Genomic DNA, 18,208 nt, shown 5'->3' on the forward strand with positions numbered 1-18,208 from the left:
TGAGTATCTTCTATGTATCAGGCAAGAAGAAATCAGTCTTACTATCATAAGCAACTAAAATGAGTAATGGAAAACAAACGGTCTGGTCCCAATTCTGTTTGCTATTTTAATTTTTTTAAACTTTCAACTTTTATTTTAGGTGCAGGTGGCATGTGCAAGTTTGTTGCATGGTATATTGCATGACGCTGAGGATTGGGGTAAAAATGACCCCATCACCCCAGGAGAGAGCACAGTACCCAATAGGTAGTTTCTCAACACTTGGTCCTCACCATTCCTTCTCCTTTTAGTATTTTCCAGTATCTATTTTTCTCATTTTCATGTATATGTGTCCTCAATGTTTAGCTCCCACTTATCTGAGAAAATGTGGTATTTGGTTTTTCTCTTCCTGCATAAATTCTCTTAGGATAATGGCCTCCAGCTGCACCCATGTTGTTGCAGAGGACATTTAATTCTTTTTCATAGCTCAATTCTTCTTCTATATAGATTATCTTATACATGGGAGTGCTAGAAAAAAAGGGATGTTTTACATTGCAAACATTGTGTTCCATAAGAACAAGATGTCCCAGTGATTTCATTTGATCATTTTAACTTGAATCTCAGAATATAATAGCAATCCAGCAAGTCTCTGAAGTTAGCATTGCTACTATTCCATCATTTTTGTTTCTAAGCTAGCCTATACACAATTAAAAATTCAATAGTTCTCAGACTTGTTCTAAGATGATCTATTATGGGATTCTGCAATTAATATTAATGATAATCTTACTGATACATACACAGGATAATAAATGCAAACTTCAGAATATGACACATTTTTAAGAACTGAAAGAATAATAAATTTTAGCAAATAGTAAAATAAATGATTTTAAATAAAAGTTAGTTTCTTTCTACGTACAAGTTCCTTTGCTGTCTCCTTTAACTCGCTACTTTGCTTACAGGAAGAGAAGTTGCTTTACAGCATTTACCTCTGTGGGGTGGAAAGGGGTGATGCCCTTCCTCAATATCATAAGGGGAACTGGTAAGGGTCCTATAACAAGAAGGAGGTAAACAAGAACAAATATACTACATGTATTTAATCAAAGTTTTTTTGTGACTCAGAGCCTTCAGCAATGAAGGCCCAAAGATCCAGGGAAAACTGGCAATTTTTATGCTTGGGTTTGATGAAGATTGAACAGCCAGGTCGAAATGTGATGAGACAAGATATGATCTAATAGACTGAAAGGGAAACTCCAGCAAGGCCTATCTGTTAAAATTCTTCTTGGTCACCCTGCATGGCATTCCTTCCTCCCCGGTATGGGCAGCACCCCTGCAAAATGAGAGTTTTGAAGGGAGAAGTGATAACCACTTTTCTAGGTTTTATGGCTTGCTTTGGGGGAGAGGAGTTCTTTTCTATGACCCATGTTGGCAAAGTAGAATTCTGGTTTGTGTGACTTCCCTCAGGGGAGACAAGAGGGGTAGAGAAGACCAAAGAGCGACATTGCCTCTGAGGCCTTCCAGTCTCCTTTAGTCAAAAGGACTCAGCATACCAAAGTGCTATATTTTGGAATGCTCTTTTCTGTAACTCAAAACCTCAAAATTCTTACTTATTGTTCTAAAAAGTTCAAACCTATCATTATTAAACTCGGAGTCAGCCTTCCTCATTTGAATACTCCTCTTCTTAGATATCGTGCTTTGAATTTGGCAACAACCCTGAATATGCTTGTTAAGGCCACATTGGTGAAATCATCTTCAGTGAAGTTACAATTAGTAAACTAGTGTATTGGATATTGTGCATATTGATGGCATTTAAAATAAAGACTAACATTAAAAGGGTGAAAATACAGCATGAATCAGGCAAAATGCAAGGTTGATCACTCAGGATCAATTGTGTGATAAATCATATCTTACAGTACTTTATTTTTCCCCTTGTTTTTGTACCAATAACAGCATTAACAAAACTTACCAGTGGGTGCATTTTGCCAAAATTTATTATCATACAGAGACCAAATATTAGATAACCAAGAGATGAAGAATCAGATGAATAACATAAAACAATAATCTTCCATTTTAAATGTTGACATAATATTCAAGTGATAAGTGATATATTTGCTTTAAATTATAATCTTTTGGTCTAGAAAAAAAAAAAAAAAAGAAAATGCTATTTTGACCCTAAGAGTAAAATATAGCCAGATAACTTATATATTCATTCCTATATTTATATGTAAATCCATTTAAATACATGTTTAACCATAAGTAGGCTAATAATACAACAAAACACAATAGAACTAAATTTAAAAATTTATGAGATTTTGGGAAAGAGGAGACCCGCCGTTGTACTGCTGTGTGCCTGGCTGTGTGTGTATGATATTGTATTATTTCTCTATATTAGCAACAAATTATCAGAAACAGATTTGAAATTGCACCATTTGTAATAGCTTCAAATCACATCAAATACATTGAAATAAATCTTTTTTTTTTTTTTTTTTTTTTTTTTTTGAGACGGAGTTTCGCTCTTGTTACCCAGGCTGGAGTGCAATGGCGCGATCTCGGCTCACTGCAACCTCCGCCCCCTGGGTTCAGGCAATTCTCCTGCCCTCAGCCTCCTGAGTAGCTGGGATTACAGGCACGCGCCACTGTGCCTAGCTAATTTTTTGTATTTTTAGTAGAGACGGGGTTTCACCATGTTGACCAGGATGGTCTCGATCTCTTGACCTCGTAATCCACCCGCCTCGGCCTCCCAAAGTGCTGGGATTACAGGCGTGAGCCACCATGCCAGGCCTGAAATAAATCTTACAAAACAAATGCCAGATTTATATGATGTAAACTATAAAATAGGGATGTGAGAAATCGAAGACCTAGGTAAGTAGAGAGATATACTTTGTTTCTGATTGTAAATATAAAACTAATAAAATTATCTCATAATGTTGTATATCCTTTCTAAATTCTCTACAGATTCAATGCAAGTTCAATTCAATCAGAGCAACATTTTTTTTTGTAGAAATTGCTGAAATGGTTCTAAAATTTATACCAAAAACAAGGGCCTACAATAATGAAAAAGAATTTGAACATGAGAAATAATTTTGGGTTTGTATACTACCTAATTTCAAAATGTCTTACAAATGTGCAATAGTTTATACAAGAGTAACACATGGTGGATATAGTGATCAAGGAAATTCAATAGAGTGTCAAGAATTAGAAATACATATTTGTTTCTAGTTAATGGTTAATGTAGACAGAGTAATCTTTTCAACATACAGAGCCAAAGCTTTCAGTATGGACACACACACACACACACACACACACACACACACTAAGACATACCTAAGTTTATTCTCCATGTAAAAAAAAAAAACTTGAAATGCAGTATGCATCTTGTTATATAAAAAACACTAATAATACATATTTTAAAAGTAAATAAATGTAATTCAATAAAATTAAAATCTCCTATGGTTCAAAAGATAATATGAAGGGAATAAAAAGACAAGCCACAGATTAGGAAAAAATACTTGCAAAACACATATATGAACAACAACTTATATCCAGAATATTTACTGGCATCTCAAGGCTCATTAATAAGATAATAAATAATTCAATTTAAAAATAAGCAAGGAGAGGTGAACTGATAGTTAAGTATATATGGGTGACAAATGGTTTTATAAAGATATTCTTGTCATTAGTCGTAAGAGAAATAAAAATTAAATTTTCATTATTTAATGCAAACTCATACAGAATTAATACAATACATAGCAATGTGTTGCATACAGTACACAATTAACATATGGATTAATTGCTTGTTAACCCATAATGAGATACAATTATGTTTATATCAAAAATACTAGCCATGACACTGGTACTGCCATGTGCTGGCAAGGATGTGGAGCAATTTGTACTGTTTAACATTTCTCATAGAAGTGAAAATGGGGCAACTACTTTGAAAAAATGTTGGTAGTATCTTAGAAAATTAACATATACACTCACTATACTATCAAGTCAACCTATCTCTTTTTATTATCTAAGATAAATCAAAACTCATGTCTTCCCAAAAACTTCTACACAAATGCTTATAACAGCTTTATTCATTTTTACCAAAAGTCTAAGTCAATTCAATTTCATCGTGAATAAACTATCATGAAACTGAAGTACATCCTTAACATGGAATCTAATAAACCAAAAGAACAAACTGCTAAGTGCAGCAATATGGATAAATCTCAAAAGTATTGTCCTAAATACAAAAAGCCAGACACAAATGCTACACACTATGTGATTCAATAAACTTGACGTACTAGAAAAGACAAAGCTATCAGAAAATAAATAAAAACATTCTGCAAAATATTCTTACATGCTAGGAAATGCAGTATTTTCTATTAAATGGAGAAAGGGAAGTTGGCACAGAAATAAATAAAACATTAACTTTCTGTCTTAGATGAAACTGTGCCCCTAGTTTTAGAAGAGGTAGTATATATTTAACTATGTAAAAAATTTTAACAGACATATTTTAAGAAAATTAATCAATGTAGATTTAGTCTTTGCTGAAAACTTACTAATCAACACTTCTAATAGTTAAACATTCTATTTTATTTTTATTTTGTAACTCTTTCATACAATGATTCCAGTTTGTAATACAGTTTGGCAGTCATAAAATATTTGAAATGTAGTTGATTAATAAAAGCTAGTTCTTAAATGATTCTTAATTTATAAATCACTTTTAAAACACAAATATTTCTCTTTCCCAGACATTGTCTTCCGCCTCTCAGAGCATTTCTTGGAAAATTCTTCAAAATTGACAGGGACCTCTGGGTTTTTCTTCTTATGTTCTTCTCTGCACATCCGCACAAAGAAGGCATAAGCAGACATCTTGCCCTTTGGATTCTTGGGGTCACCTTTGCTCCTTGCTTGGCCTTGAGGCTACACAAAGGACACCTTTTGGAGGGGCTGTAGCTCAGGGTGTGCACTGTGAGGTTGGACCTGTTGACTCTACAGTGGGCATCCATTTAGCTTCAGCTTGTCTTATTTCTGTATATAGTCACATAGCATTCTGCTACTATCTTAGCTGTGGACAAAGGGGGTCAACTGGCATGAGACTTTTTTGTTTTTTGTTTTAAGTGTGGTAGTTTTTAAACTGTTTTTAAAGAAACTGTATTACTCTTCATTGTCAGCAAAATGAAGAGCCACTGCATCAATGAAAGTTCAAGAATCTTCTGTGCTTAAACACAATTTGCGTTGTTATTTTTTTTGTATGTTTAGAATGCTGAAATGTTTTTGAAGTCAAATAAACAGTATTACATTTAAAAAATAAAACATGAATATATGAGAAAGTATCATCATTAATTTTATAAACCAAATCGTTTTTTTCTTTTTTTTTTTTTTTTTTTTTTTTTAAGACAGGGTTTCACCATGTTGGCCAGGCTGATCTTGAACTCCTGACCACAGATGATCCGCCTGCCTCGGCCTCCCAAAGTGCTGAGATTACAGACGTGAGCCACCATGCCTGGCCCCAAATCATTTTTTATAAAGAACTCCAGACACTTTACAAAAGAAGACATCTATGAGGCCAACAAACATATGAAAAAATGCTCACCATCACTGGTCATTAGAGAAATGCAAATCAAAACCACATTGAGATACCATCTCACACCAGTTGGAATGGTGATCATTAAAATATCTGGAGACAACAGATGCTGGAGAGGATGTGGAGAAATAGGAACACTTCTACACTGTTGGTGGAAGTGCAAATTAGTGCAACCATTATGGAAAACAGTGTGGCAATTCCTCAAGGATCTAGAAATAGAAATTCCATTTGACCCAGCAATTCCATTACTGGGTATATACCCAAATAATTATAAACTGTTCTATTATAAAGACACAGGCACACATATGTTCATCGTGGTACTGTTTACAATAGCAAAGACCTGGAACCAGCCCAAATGTCTATCAGTGATAGACTGAATAAAGAAACGTGGCACATATACACCATGAAATACTACACAACCATAAAAAACGATGAGTTTGTGTCCTTCATAGGGACATGGATGAATCTAGAAACCATCATTCTCAGCAAACTGACACAAGAACAGAAAACCAAACACCGCATGTTATCACACATAGGCAGGTGTTGAACAATGAGAACACGTGGACACAGGGAGTGGAGCAGCACATAGTGTGGTCAGTTGATTGGGACTAGGGGAGGGACAGCGGAGGATGGGGAGGATGGGGAGGGATAACGAGGGGAGAAATACCAGATGGAGGAGATGGGGGGATGAAGGCAGCAAACCACCTTGCTATGTATGTACCTATGAAACAATCCTGCATGATTTGCACATGTACCCCAGAACCTAAAGAACCAAAAAAAAAAAAAAATTATGCAATATCAAAAAACAAAATACTCTGCATTAAGACTGGCTTTGTAGAGTGATTTGAAATATATTTTAAATTTTTATTTACACCTTCTTACCAAATATAAAGTTATTTTAGATTATAAATGAGATGTTTTAAATTGAAAAATACATTTGCCATATAATATGTTTTATGTAGTCCCTCAAAAAAACTGTTATGTATTGTATTGCTTCTATTTATCTTTCTGCAGATAATCTAATACAATATGAAATATTATTAGTAGATATTTACTTATTGATTAAAGAGTTTGAAAATTGTTTTTAAAATTTTTTTCAAACCACAGTTTACATTTACTAGATCCATGTGTTAAATAGTAAAATCAGTGTTGTGCTGAAGTCAGCTCATGTTGGCTCACAAGAGCCATTTTTTAGTGATTTTGCTTTCTAGTTATTAAGTACAGCCATCATTAAAGATTAATTATAGAAACATGATCGATCATATAATATTTAAAAAGGAAATGAATCCTCAAAACCCATCACTTTCTAATGTTTTTGTATTCTTTATTAATATTTGTGTCTGTGACATTATTTCTATCTAGTTGCCATGTATGGTGGAAATAATACATGCTGGTGTGCCACGTCACATCATTTCTCTACTCCACTTTTCCTTCAGTGATGTCCCATTGGCAGCTAAAACTATGCTATGTTGTGAGTATGTACACCATAAGAAATTCCACGAAATTTTTTGTTTTGTTTCCTAAGTTAACTTTATTGGTTGAACAGACAAAATTCTCTGAAAAATCTGTGGTTAGTTTCTCAGGTTCAATTAATATATTAAGGAAACATCAACATCTTAGGTGTTATGTAGTTTTGTTTCTTTTTAAAATTTTTTCCTTTTATCTTTTTTTATTAACTTTTATTTTAGGTTCAGACCTAAATGTGCTGGTTTGTGAAATGGGTAAACTTCATGACTCAGGGGTTTGTTGTACAAATGATTTTGTCAGCTGGGTAATAAACATAGTACCCGATAGCTACTTCTGATCCTCTCACTCGTATTCTTCACTCTGGAGTAGGTCCCAGTGTGCGTCATTTCCCTCCTAATATCCATGTGTTCTTTTATTTAACTCCCACTTATATGTGAAAATATGTGGTACTTGGTTTTCTGTTCCTATTAGTTTATTTAGGTTAATTGGTACCATTTGTATCCATACTGCTGCAAAGTAGTCATTAAACATGTACCAGCGCACAGCCACATGAAACTCTGCTTTTAGATACCTGCTATATAATAGGCATGTATATTGAAAATACAAAAAGCAAGGCACATCGCTTGCCCAGGAAACCTAAAAGGATATGAGAGCTGCAATATGTAGTGATTGCACCACTGCACTCCAGCCTGGATGAGAGAGCAAGAACTTTTCTCAAAAAACACAACAAAAGAAACAACAACAGCAACAAAAACACTACAAGAAAAGAACTGTTTGCAGACATGTGGGAAGTGAACTCCTCCAGAATGCAGGGATAGACCATACAAAACAGTGGATTTTGGAGTTGGACCTTAACAAATAAACAGAAGCAGAGAAGTAGAGAAGGTGAGCAACGTTATTCCTGTTACAGAGAAAAGCATAATCAAAGTATAGAGACATAAGACGAAAAGTATGTATTATCAGAAATCTTAACATTTCTAAGTCTCCAGAATAGAGGGTATGTGCTCTCCCTTTGCCTCTGTTTCATAAAGAACACTTGTGATGGTATTAACAATATGTAGGGATCATCCAGATAATCCAGAATAATCTTATCAACCTCTTTAACTTAATCGTATCTGCCAAGACTCGTTTTCCCTATTAGATAACATGAATTTCAGAGATTCGAACCCAGTAGTATTTTTGAATGGCCACTATTCAAACTCATACAGGTATACTGCACATGGTAGTGATAATTCAAATTAAGTAGAAGAAATTGCAGAGAACTTTTATAGAGAAGAAAAGAAAAAGGACCAGATTTAGGATTGCTATAGTCGCTAAAATACTTCAGTAACCAGAAGAGAAACCAATAAGAGATGCTAAAAATGCCAGGAGATCTTTAAAGGAAGAAGGCCAAAAAACACAGATGGGATTCAAGGGAGTAGAAAAGACAGAGGGAGAAAAATGACAGCAACTACAAATACCTGCATTTGTATGTTCATGGAAACACTATTCACAATAGCAGAGATATGGAATCGACCTTAGTGTCCATCAAGTAATAATTAGATAAAGAAATTGTGGTATGTACACACAATAGAATACTATTCAGCCATAAAAAAGCAGCAACAGGAATGGAATTGAAGGCCATTATCTTAAATAAAACAATTCAGAAACAGAAAAAACAAATACCACATGTTCTCACTTATCACCGGATGCTAAATAGTGTGCACAGTGGACATAGAGTGTAGAAGGATAGACAGTAGAAACTCAGAAGGGTGTAATGTGGGAAGAAGGTGGATGATAAATTAATTAGTGGATACAAAGTACATTACTCATCCAATGGATACGCTAAGAGTCATGAAACAAAATTACACATATATCCCATAAATGTACACAAATTTTTAGAAATTAAAAAATCATTGAATTGTAAAATGCAAAAAGCTTGAATATTTAAACATACTAATTGCAATCTTAGATCAATTGCATAGACAGTCTAGTCCCATTTCAGTTGTTTATAGATAAGCAATTGGAAAAATATGACTCATTCCAGAAGCTAACCTTAAAGCCAGGCAGTTAACTAGTAAATTTAGTGCTAGAGAGGCAACGTTAAAATCATGCTTGTCACTTAAGAAGTAGTTCACAACTGTGAAATATTAAAATTTAAACCATCAAGGAAATTTCTATTCAAACTAACCATAGTTACTAAGTAGTTGCTAAACGCAATTGCTTTTAAACTGTTGAAGAAGTGATTGTGCCAGCATAAAGACATAATTAAATATTAGAATACTATAATCTCCTTAATTATTGTTGAAAGACTCTATAATATTTACAGTTAGGTTCATTGTGGCAAAGCCAGTAACCTTAATTTAGTTAAAGCTATCCTTAAATATTAAATTATCCTAGCTTCATTCCTACCTACATAGGTCTGTCATTCCTCCAGATACCCACTTGTTTTACATAACCAGTTTTATTTCTTGTGTGCCACTACATGTAGAAATATGCTTAACCACTGTGTAATTCTGTATGGATTTGTAAATGATTGTATTTGAGTTTGTCCTGAAATTAACTCTTCCATCTTTTGCACAATGCTCCTTTTACCCTGATATTTTAATATTGGTATTACAAAAGAAAAAACAAAGAAAGAAAGTTGATGTTCACTTAAATTAAGTCATTTGTAATTATTTTAAGATTTTTCAATTATATCTAGTGTCAGTGTTCAACTTATCAAACTGAAAAATACAATTTTTCTTTTTTTAAACTTTCTGCATTCTTTTATTTTATCAAAATTAAGGCCACATTCTAAACTTTATTTATATTATTCCAGTTTACAATAGGATAAAATATGCTCAGCTTTTTTGACCCGATGTCTCACATCCTCAAAAAATGAGTCATTGGCTTCTATGAATAGGATCACATTAGACATAGCAAAATGTTTACTGAGGAGATGGATCATTAAAGACCACTATGAAAATATAAATTAATTCTATGTATCCCAAGTAGAAAGAGATTCCAATGTTTACATAAGCACCATTGAAAAGTCTAGGTTTATGAAGTTTAGAAAGTCCCTGGAAGTTTCCATGAATTATCTGATTTGTCTACAGTTCCACAATAAATTGTCACTGAAAACACTGTAAACCTTATCAAAATCCAATGTTAGAAAGATGTGTAATCCACATATCTATCTATGACTATCCCTTGAGAATAATGTTATGTTTTTAAATCCCGTGTCAAAATTGACATTAATCACTCTCATTGGTCGAATATGAGAACTCTCCTAAAATACAGTTTCCAGGCTTTTAAAAATTGAAGTACAAATGATAATTTAGAGTATTCAGCACAGATATTTGAAATAACTTAAAATATGATGACTAAATGTGTGTATTTCAATTATGACAAAGAGTTAATAGTTCTCGTTTGTTTTAATTTGTTTTCTTGATAAAAATATGACCGTTATATTATACAGTAGGTAAAACTGTGACACAGTTTAAAATCATAAACTAATTGTACTTTTAAGAGTTCTGTAATATTTTTATTATCTATGAATTTTTCCTACTCTACTAAAGAGGAGGGTGATTGTGTCAATTCTTTTTATCACCTACTTTCCTGCAGACCCTAACTACTCAGCACATGAAATTTTCCTAACTTCATTTATTTACTGGTGTTTATTTATATTAGTGTATATTATTTATTTTTTATTTTAGTTTTGTATTTTATTTAAGTATCATTTTATTATTGGCAATTATGTATGTTTATCATCTCTGTTTATAGAACCATTATGAAAATCATGTATAATAGTTAAAATAAAACTATACGTAATTCAAAAATCTATGATTTTAAAATATCACTGCATTTGATATCATAGTAATTTAATTTTTAAAATTGTAATCATTTAACTATTAACATCTCTGAGACATGGATTTATCTTTTAAATGGCTGCAGACCCCTTTATTTTTCAGTTAAGATATGGCTTATTTTCAGATAACAATACAAAACTTAATGTTGCAAATGAAATGAAAAATATAAAGAACATTAAACCATGAATTATATATGTACATGTTGCTTTGGAATCTTAGAAGAATTACTTCCTTTCTTTCTTCAAAATGATCTCTAATTTTTACTAATCTATTGAATAGGAGCAATATGAATTCTGCTTAATTCTTTCTTGATTACCACTCATATATATACACATACATATGTATATATACACACTCATATATACATAAATGTGAGTGGTAATGTGTGTGTATATATGTGTATATGTATGTGTATCTATATACGTACGTCTATATATGAATGCACACACACACATATATACACATATATATCTGTGAAAATCATCTCTATCCTACAATTTATTAGCCACAGACATTACTATGTAAAATAAATTTACATCTATTGTAATCACATAGTCATGATTACTTGTTTCAAAACATTTTTTGTGACCCAACTTATAAGATATACATTAAATCTTAAACTTGAGGAAGATCTGACGGCTTTGTTACAGAATACTGGTACATGTTGCAGCAATTTGTTCCTATCTTTTGGATCTAAGTAACAAGTCCAAATCTCAATGCTAACAACCTAAATAATTTTAGGGCCCTTTGATATGCAACCTTTGCCACGGTTTCAAAAGTATAATAATGCAGAATGATTTTCTTGACAGTTTGCATTTCCTTATCCTGTTTGATCTTATTGAGTGACCAAAATATCCAGCGGGATGTATGAAAGTTTAAGAAAATAAAATGATAGTTGATTATAAAGGAAGACACATATTCTAAATAAATGGAGAAGTAGATTTCATCACAAGTGAAAATAAATATTTTGTACATCCTAATACTACCAAAACTTCCAATTCTGGGCCATTTTATGAAGCAAATGCTTTAAAAAACCTGACGAATCACTATTAATTACAGTTATTTTTTTCCATCTCCTGTTTGTCTTACATGCAATCAAAAGCATTGTGGCACTATAGAAACAACACTAAACTGAAGTCAGAAAACAAACCTGTTTTCAAGATGTGATTGTGTTCCTCAGATGACCTTGAAAAAAGTCACTCATTTCCTCTCCAGTCTCACTTTAAAGAACAACCATAAATTTTAAATGAGATATTGTCTTAAACTCTTCTATAACTACGGAACATTAAAAAATGGAATACATTTTCAAATTTACATGGTCAATAGCTGGACCCAAATGGAAGTGGGTTAACAACTCATTTTCAATATGCATCTAATCTAAATAATGAAGTAAATTCTTAGATGAGGATTATATGTCATGACAGAGATACAAGAATTGCACACAGTGTAAGATGAATTAGATAAAACAAGTAATCCTTGCAAAAGCCACATGTTGTTGGTCACATCTGACTCTAAGATGCTGAAAATAAAGTGTAATTTCTTTAAATCTGACTCAATCTTCCAGGGAGTCAGAATGAGTAAAATACTTTCCTCAAAGCAAGTTCTTCATACTTGAAAGGTAAATTGCCTTTCCTGAGGCACAAGAAGGAACTAATATACCCAAGCGAAGGTAATTTCTCAGGAACTCTTCTGGAAGAATTGGCTAAGCAATAGAATATTTTGGGTATCTATGACCCTCATGAAATCAAGTTTAATACAGACAAAATTTGCACTGTTTCCCTCCAAACTTAAAATCTAAGTTTTCCTTGTAAGTCTATGCTTTAACATAATGATAAGTTCATTGACAAATGTACTGTTTCTTGAGGGCATTGCATGTTCAAATCAAAGTGCTAACCACAGTTGTTACATACTTGAATCCTGCCTAAATGTTGTTCTCAAATGCCTTAGACATTGTAAGGTCATGTTAGGTCAGTCCAAAGGACCGTGGTCTTTACATACACATGATATACACATTGCACATCAGAAATAATCAGTTGCTTCCCTATAGCATGCTAATAGTGATTGTGTGATACAATTGCTTTGTGTTCTGTTTTTGTCTTAATTTTTATAAATTTTATTGCCTATATTGTACCATATGATGTTATACATATAGATACATATATGGAGAGATAAAAAAGTTGTTAACTATAGAGAGGCAAATGAACAAATCCATCATTTTACTTAGTTACACTTATTATTACACCACATTACCAACTATTGCCCTCATGTTGTGCATCTCTAGACTTGTTCAATCTATGTATCTGCTATTTTGTATCCTTTGGCCTACATTTCATCATTTCCTCCCTGCCCCCTCTTCCCTGGGGTAAACATTGTTTTATTCTCTATTTCTGGATATTTGCCTTTTTTGGTTTTAAGAATCCTTATATGATGAGTTTTTGCAGTATATTTCTTTTTGCTTCAGGCTTATTTTACTTAACGTAATGTCTCCCAGGTTCACCTATTTTGTGGTGGCAAATGGCAAGATCACCTTCTTTTTGAAGGTGGAATAATATTTTATATGTATATATATCACTGCTTCTTTACTAATTTGTTGACAGAGACATAGGTGGTTTTTATACCGTGGCTATTGTGAATAAAACTGAAAGTACTATGGAAGCCTAGATAGCTACACAATGTGGCAGTGTCAGTGCTTTTGGCTATATACCCAGGAGAAGGATTGCTGGATCGTAATATAGTGCTAAATTTTAATTTATTTAGAAACTTCCATACTGTTTTCCACAATGGCTATACCAATTTATATTCCCACTAACAGTATTCAAGGATTCCTTGCTCCACATCCTCACACACACTTACTTTTTGTCTTTTTAATAATAGCCATCCTAATGACTATAAGATATCTCACAGTGGTTTTGATTTGCATTTCTCTGATAATTAGTAATGTTGAGCACCTGCTAATATAACTGTTAGCCATTTGCATGTCCTCTTTGGAGAAATATTTTTGATCTTGCATGGATCTCTTTATCTTCTTGGTAACAGTTTTAAGTCTTGCCAAAATGCACTGACTTAACAGATAAATTACAATAATTTGTAAGTTTTCTGCATACGATTATAAACCATATAGGCATATACATGTTTACCTATGTGTGTATATATATATATACAAAAATATGTATATATAGTTGTGCATGCATTATAAATTTTCTTTATTGGGAAAATATTTCAATAAATGAATAATTGGTGAAAATATTATGTATTTTTTGTCCCTAGTGGTTCAGAAAATCTATTAAGACATTTATAAGCAATGTTTCTTGAAGATACTCAGTTATTCTAAAATAAAGAAATGTAACTAAATTAGACTGATTCAAAATTTTCTAAGTTTAATTGACCAAAGTACTGCACACAACATGTATTTATATCATGACTTCAGGCCGAGTCCACAGACTTTATGAAAGCCTTTTGCCGAGTCATAGGATTTATCTTTGAGCAGCAAACTGCTCTGTGGCAAGACAAAAACTTTGTATATTTTAAAGTACATTTGAAATACAATTCAATTTGGCATATTAAAGATCTAGATTAATATTCTGGACTAGCACCACTCAAAATAATATGGAAAAATATATTTCTCAGACAAACTTTCCACAAGTGAAAAGAGCAGTTAGTAATACTTAGCGCAAGCGTTTGTAATTATATTTGTTAATTATATATATAAAATCTATTCTTTCAGTACCTAATATGCAGCAGATAGCAGTATTCAACCAAAGTTAGTTCATTTATCCCTCACTTACTTGTTAGATTCTTATTTGCCATTTTCACATTACAGAATTCTGCCTCTGCATAACTTGCCTTACAATTCTACTGCACATTCCACCCAGTAAACGGGGAGTTATGATAACTGAAGGAGAAGAGATGTTGAGCAAACTAATCTTTGAAAGAATGTTTGACATTAATATTTTAATTCTTCCTAATTAATAAAAAGATAAGTTACATGGAGAATAAATGTCATCTCTAAAATATATGGAACACATCATTGATGTATGCAAAGCCCCATACACACATAAAAATTGTAATTAAAAAATATAATACAAAGATAAATATAGAGAAGGATTGGGATAGGAATACACACACACACACACACACACACACACACTCAAATACATGTATTTTAGGAAATCAGATAGGTAAAATTTATAATATGTTGTATACACACAAAATAGGAAAACTAATATCTACCACACAACAATTTTTACATTCCCATATCCTGTTTATTTTGTCCTCATTTTTGTGTAACTCTCAAGGAATAGTGGTTCAGTTTCCACCCGGTATACACCACTGTAGGCTACCTTCTAGATATGGGCTTATATATTAAGTTGGTGCAAAAGTAATTGCATTTGTTTGCCATTAAAAGTAATGATAACTATCTATCTAGACCAATATTCTGTCACAACTGTGAGATCACAATAGCTCATGAACAAAACCACAATGGCTAAGCTTCAGTTTTATTCACTTCAAATGTTTTAGAGCCTTGGTTTGTGGGCTAGAAATTGTTAACTTATCTTCTAGTAAATATTCTCTCCTTTTCTTATTAGTAACAAAATGTTTAGCTCAGCAAATAGACAACAGTGTATTTTCTTTTTCCATTGAAACTATATTTCCACAACTAATTCTGTGTGTGGAAGTGTGAACAACATTCTGATTAGATTCTTAGAATGAAAGTTTCTCTTTTCATCCTGATTTCTGGTAAGAATAAGTAACTAATGTTGAGCCATAATAGTTCATGAAAGAAAGACAATAACTTTGGAGTGGTGGAGAAAAAGATAGCTACATCATGGATCTCTGGGAAACCTTGTGGAGCAGAGCCATCATTCTACCTGTTGTTCTTCCTACTTCCAGGTTGATATTAATGAGAGATACAGACTTGATTTTACTGTTCAAGGGTCAACTCTATCATAACAATACTACATAAAGTCCATGTGTCATATAGACCCACAGTGAAAATTTAAGTTGAAACTGTATGCTATGGGAGCTGTTTCAAAATAATACAGACAAGGTGGAAGTAGAGGTTTCATGAAGATGTATATGGAACAACACTGGTCATGAAATGAGAAGTGTTCTGAACCTGAGTGATTGCTGTATAAGAGGTTATACTTTTATTCATACTTTGTACATATTTGAATTTATTTATATTAGAAGTCTAAAATGGCATAAATTGTATGCTTTGGAATAAGATTCAAACTTTCTAGTCTTAGTTCAACCTCTTACAACTGGTAGCCTTGGAAAACCTGACTACCTCTCCATTTTTTGTTATATATCAACAAAGAGGAATAATAGTGATCATATACTGTAATATTTGTTAAGAATAAAATAGCTCATATTTTAATGTATCTAGCATGTTAAAAATCAATAGATGTTAACTTTGATTTACATTTACTCAGTGTTTAATATGATTTGGCTGTGTCCTCACCTAAATCTCATCCTGGTGGGGGGTATAATTTAATCCAGGGGCTGGTTACTCCCATGCTGTTTCATGATAGTGAGTGAGTTCTCATGTGATCTCATGGTTTTTATAGGGCGCTTTTCCCTCTCTTGTTAGGCACTTCTCCTTGCCACTGCCATGTGAAGATGGACACGTTTGCTTTATCTTCTACTATGCTTCTAAGTTTCCTGAGGCCTTCACAGATATGCTGAACTGTGAGTCAGTTAAACCTATTTCCTTTATGATTTACCCAAGCTTGGGTATGTCCTTAGAGCAACATGGAAACAAACTAATGATGCATTGTTTGTAGGTATTTTGTGAAGTAGTTTAGGAAGCTGAACAGAATTTATAACTATTTTTTTTCAAGACAGAGTCTCACTCTGTCACCCAGGCTGGAGTGCAGTGGCACGATCTCTGCTCACTGTAACCTCTACCTCCCGGGTTCAAGCAATTCTTCTGCCTCAGCATCCCGAGTAGCTGGGACTACAGGCACATGTATTTTTAGTAGGGACAGCATTTCACCATGTTGGCCAAGCTGGTCTTGAACTCTTGACCTCGAGATCCACCCACTGTGGCCTCCCAAAGTGCTGGGATTACAAGTGTGAGCCACAATGCCCAGCCAGCATGTATAACATTTTTATGAAAAAAAAACAGGTTATTAACTCAAATGCATATTAATTTGGGGGGCATAATACACTTATAATTTTGGAATTTCTAGAATTATTATAACTAGAAACGCTTTACATTTTCACACATACATAAAAACCTTGATAGATCAGAGCTTATTTGATTATCCCAAGGCAAAACTAACTAAGTCTCTTAGCAGAGAGATATTTTTAATTTAAAATATGGTTGATTCAAACCAATGATGAGAATATTCTATCAGGAGAGTCATGCAAATAAGTTTCTGTGCCATATATGTCTGGGGAAATTTAGTAAATCAATGCACCTGACATCCTTTCGTTCTTTTTATTTGGTTTTGTTTGCTTGATATGTAGAATCCACAGGTTGTGTTGGGCCTATTGACAAAGTATTCATTGATATACATTTGGTAAATTTACATTAAATGATTGTGTCTGAATAAGTTTGTTATGTTCTTTATAAGCATAAAAATGCAAACTTGTTTTTTTTCCTTTTATTAAATAGGCACTTCTGAAAGCCAGTTACATAGTCATATAATTGCAAGATTTTTAATAAACTCTTTTTTTCCACCTGCAATAGATATTTGCAAGCCTTTTGTTATTTAATTTCTGAAAATAATTGAATGCTGAAAATCTTTCTGGAATTCATTCTTCTCTTGACTTCCATATGATCAACTAATTCTTTTATTTCACCTAATTTACTATTCCTTCTCCTTTTGCTTCTTAATTTTGCTCTTTTTTATGCCATAATCTGGTTCTCTTGTGTTCCTTCTCACAACTTGCTTCCTGAGAAATCCAGTCTGCCTATGAATGTAACTAGCATCCAAATGCAAATGCTGTGGCCACGCATCTTTATCTGAACAAGACTGTTTCTCAAGGTGCAATCACATATTCAAGTGTAATTCCCACAGCCAAAATTCTCCTTAATACTTCTACTTTCAATGTGACTTCTTTAACTTGGCAAATATTAATAGCACATCTTTTCATCCAGTTGCTCAAGTGAGAAGACAAGAACACAGATATCTTTGACTTCTTCACTCCATTAATTTTCATGCCTAAACACTACTGAATCTAATTTTATACATAGCTCACAGCATTCTCTCTTCTATATTGTCAAGACCCCATTCCAGGTCTCCATACCTATTACCAGAATGCAGTTCCTTCCTGAATGGTCTTTCTGATTTTATTCTTATCCTTTTTCTATCTGCTGATTGCTGTGGGAGTAGTTTTTCATAAGTATAGATCTGTCACT

The sequence above is a fragment of the Callithrix jacchus genome, chromosome 3 (assembly GCF_049354715.1).
Source record: "Callithrix jacchus isolate 240 chromosome 3, calJac240_pri, whole genome shotgun sequence".
NCBI classification, from domain to species: Eukaryota; Metazoa; Chordata; class Mammalia; order Primates; family Cebidae; genus Callithrix; species Callithrix jacchus.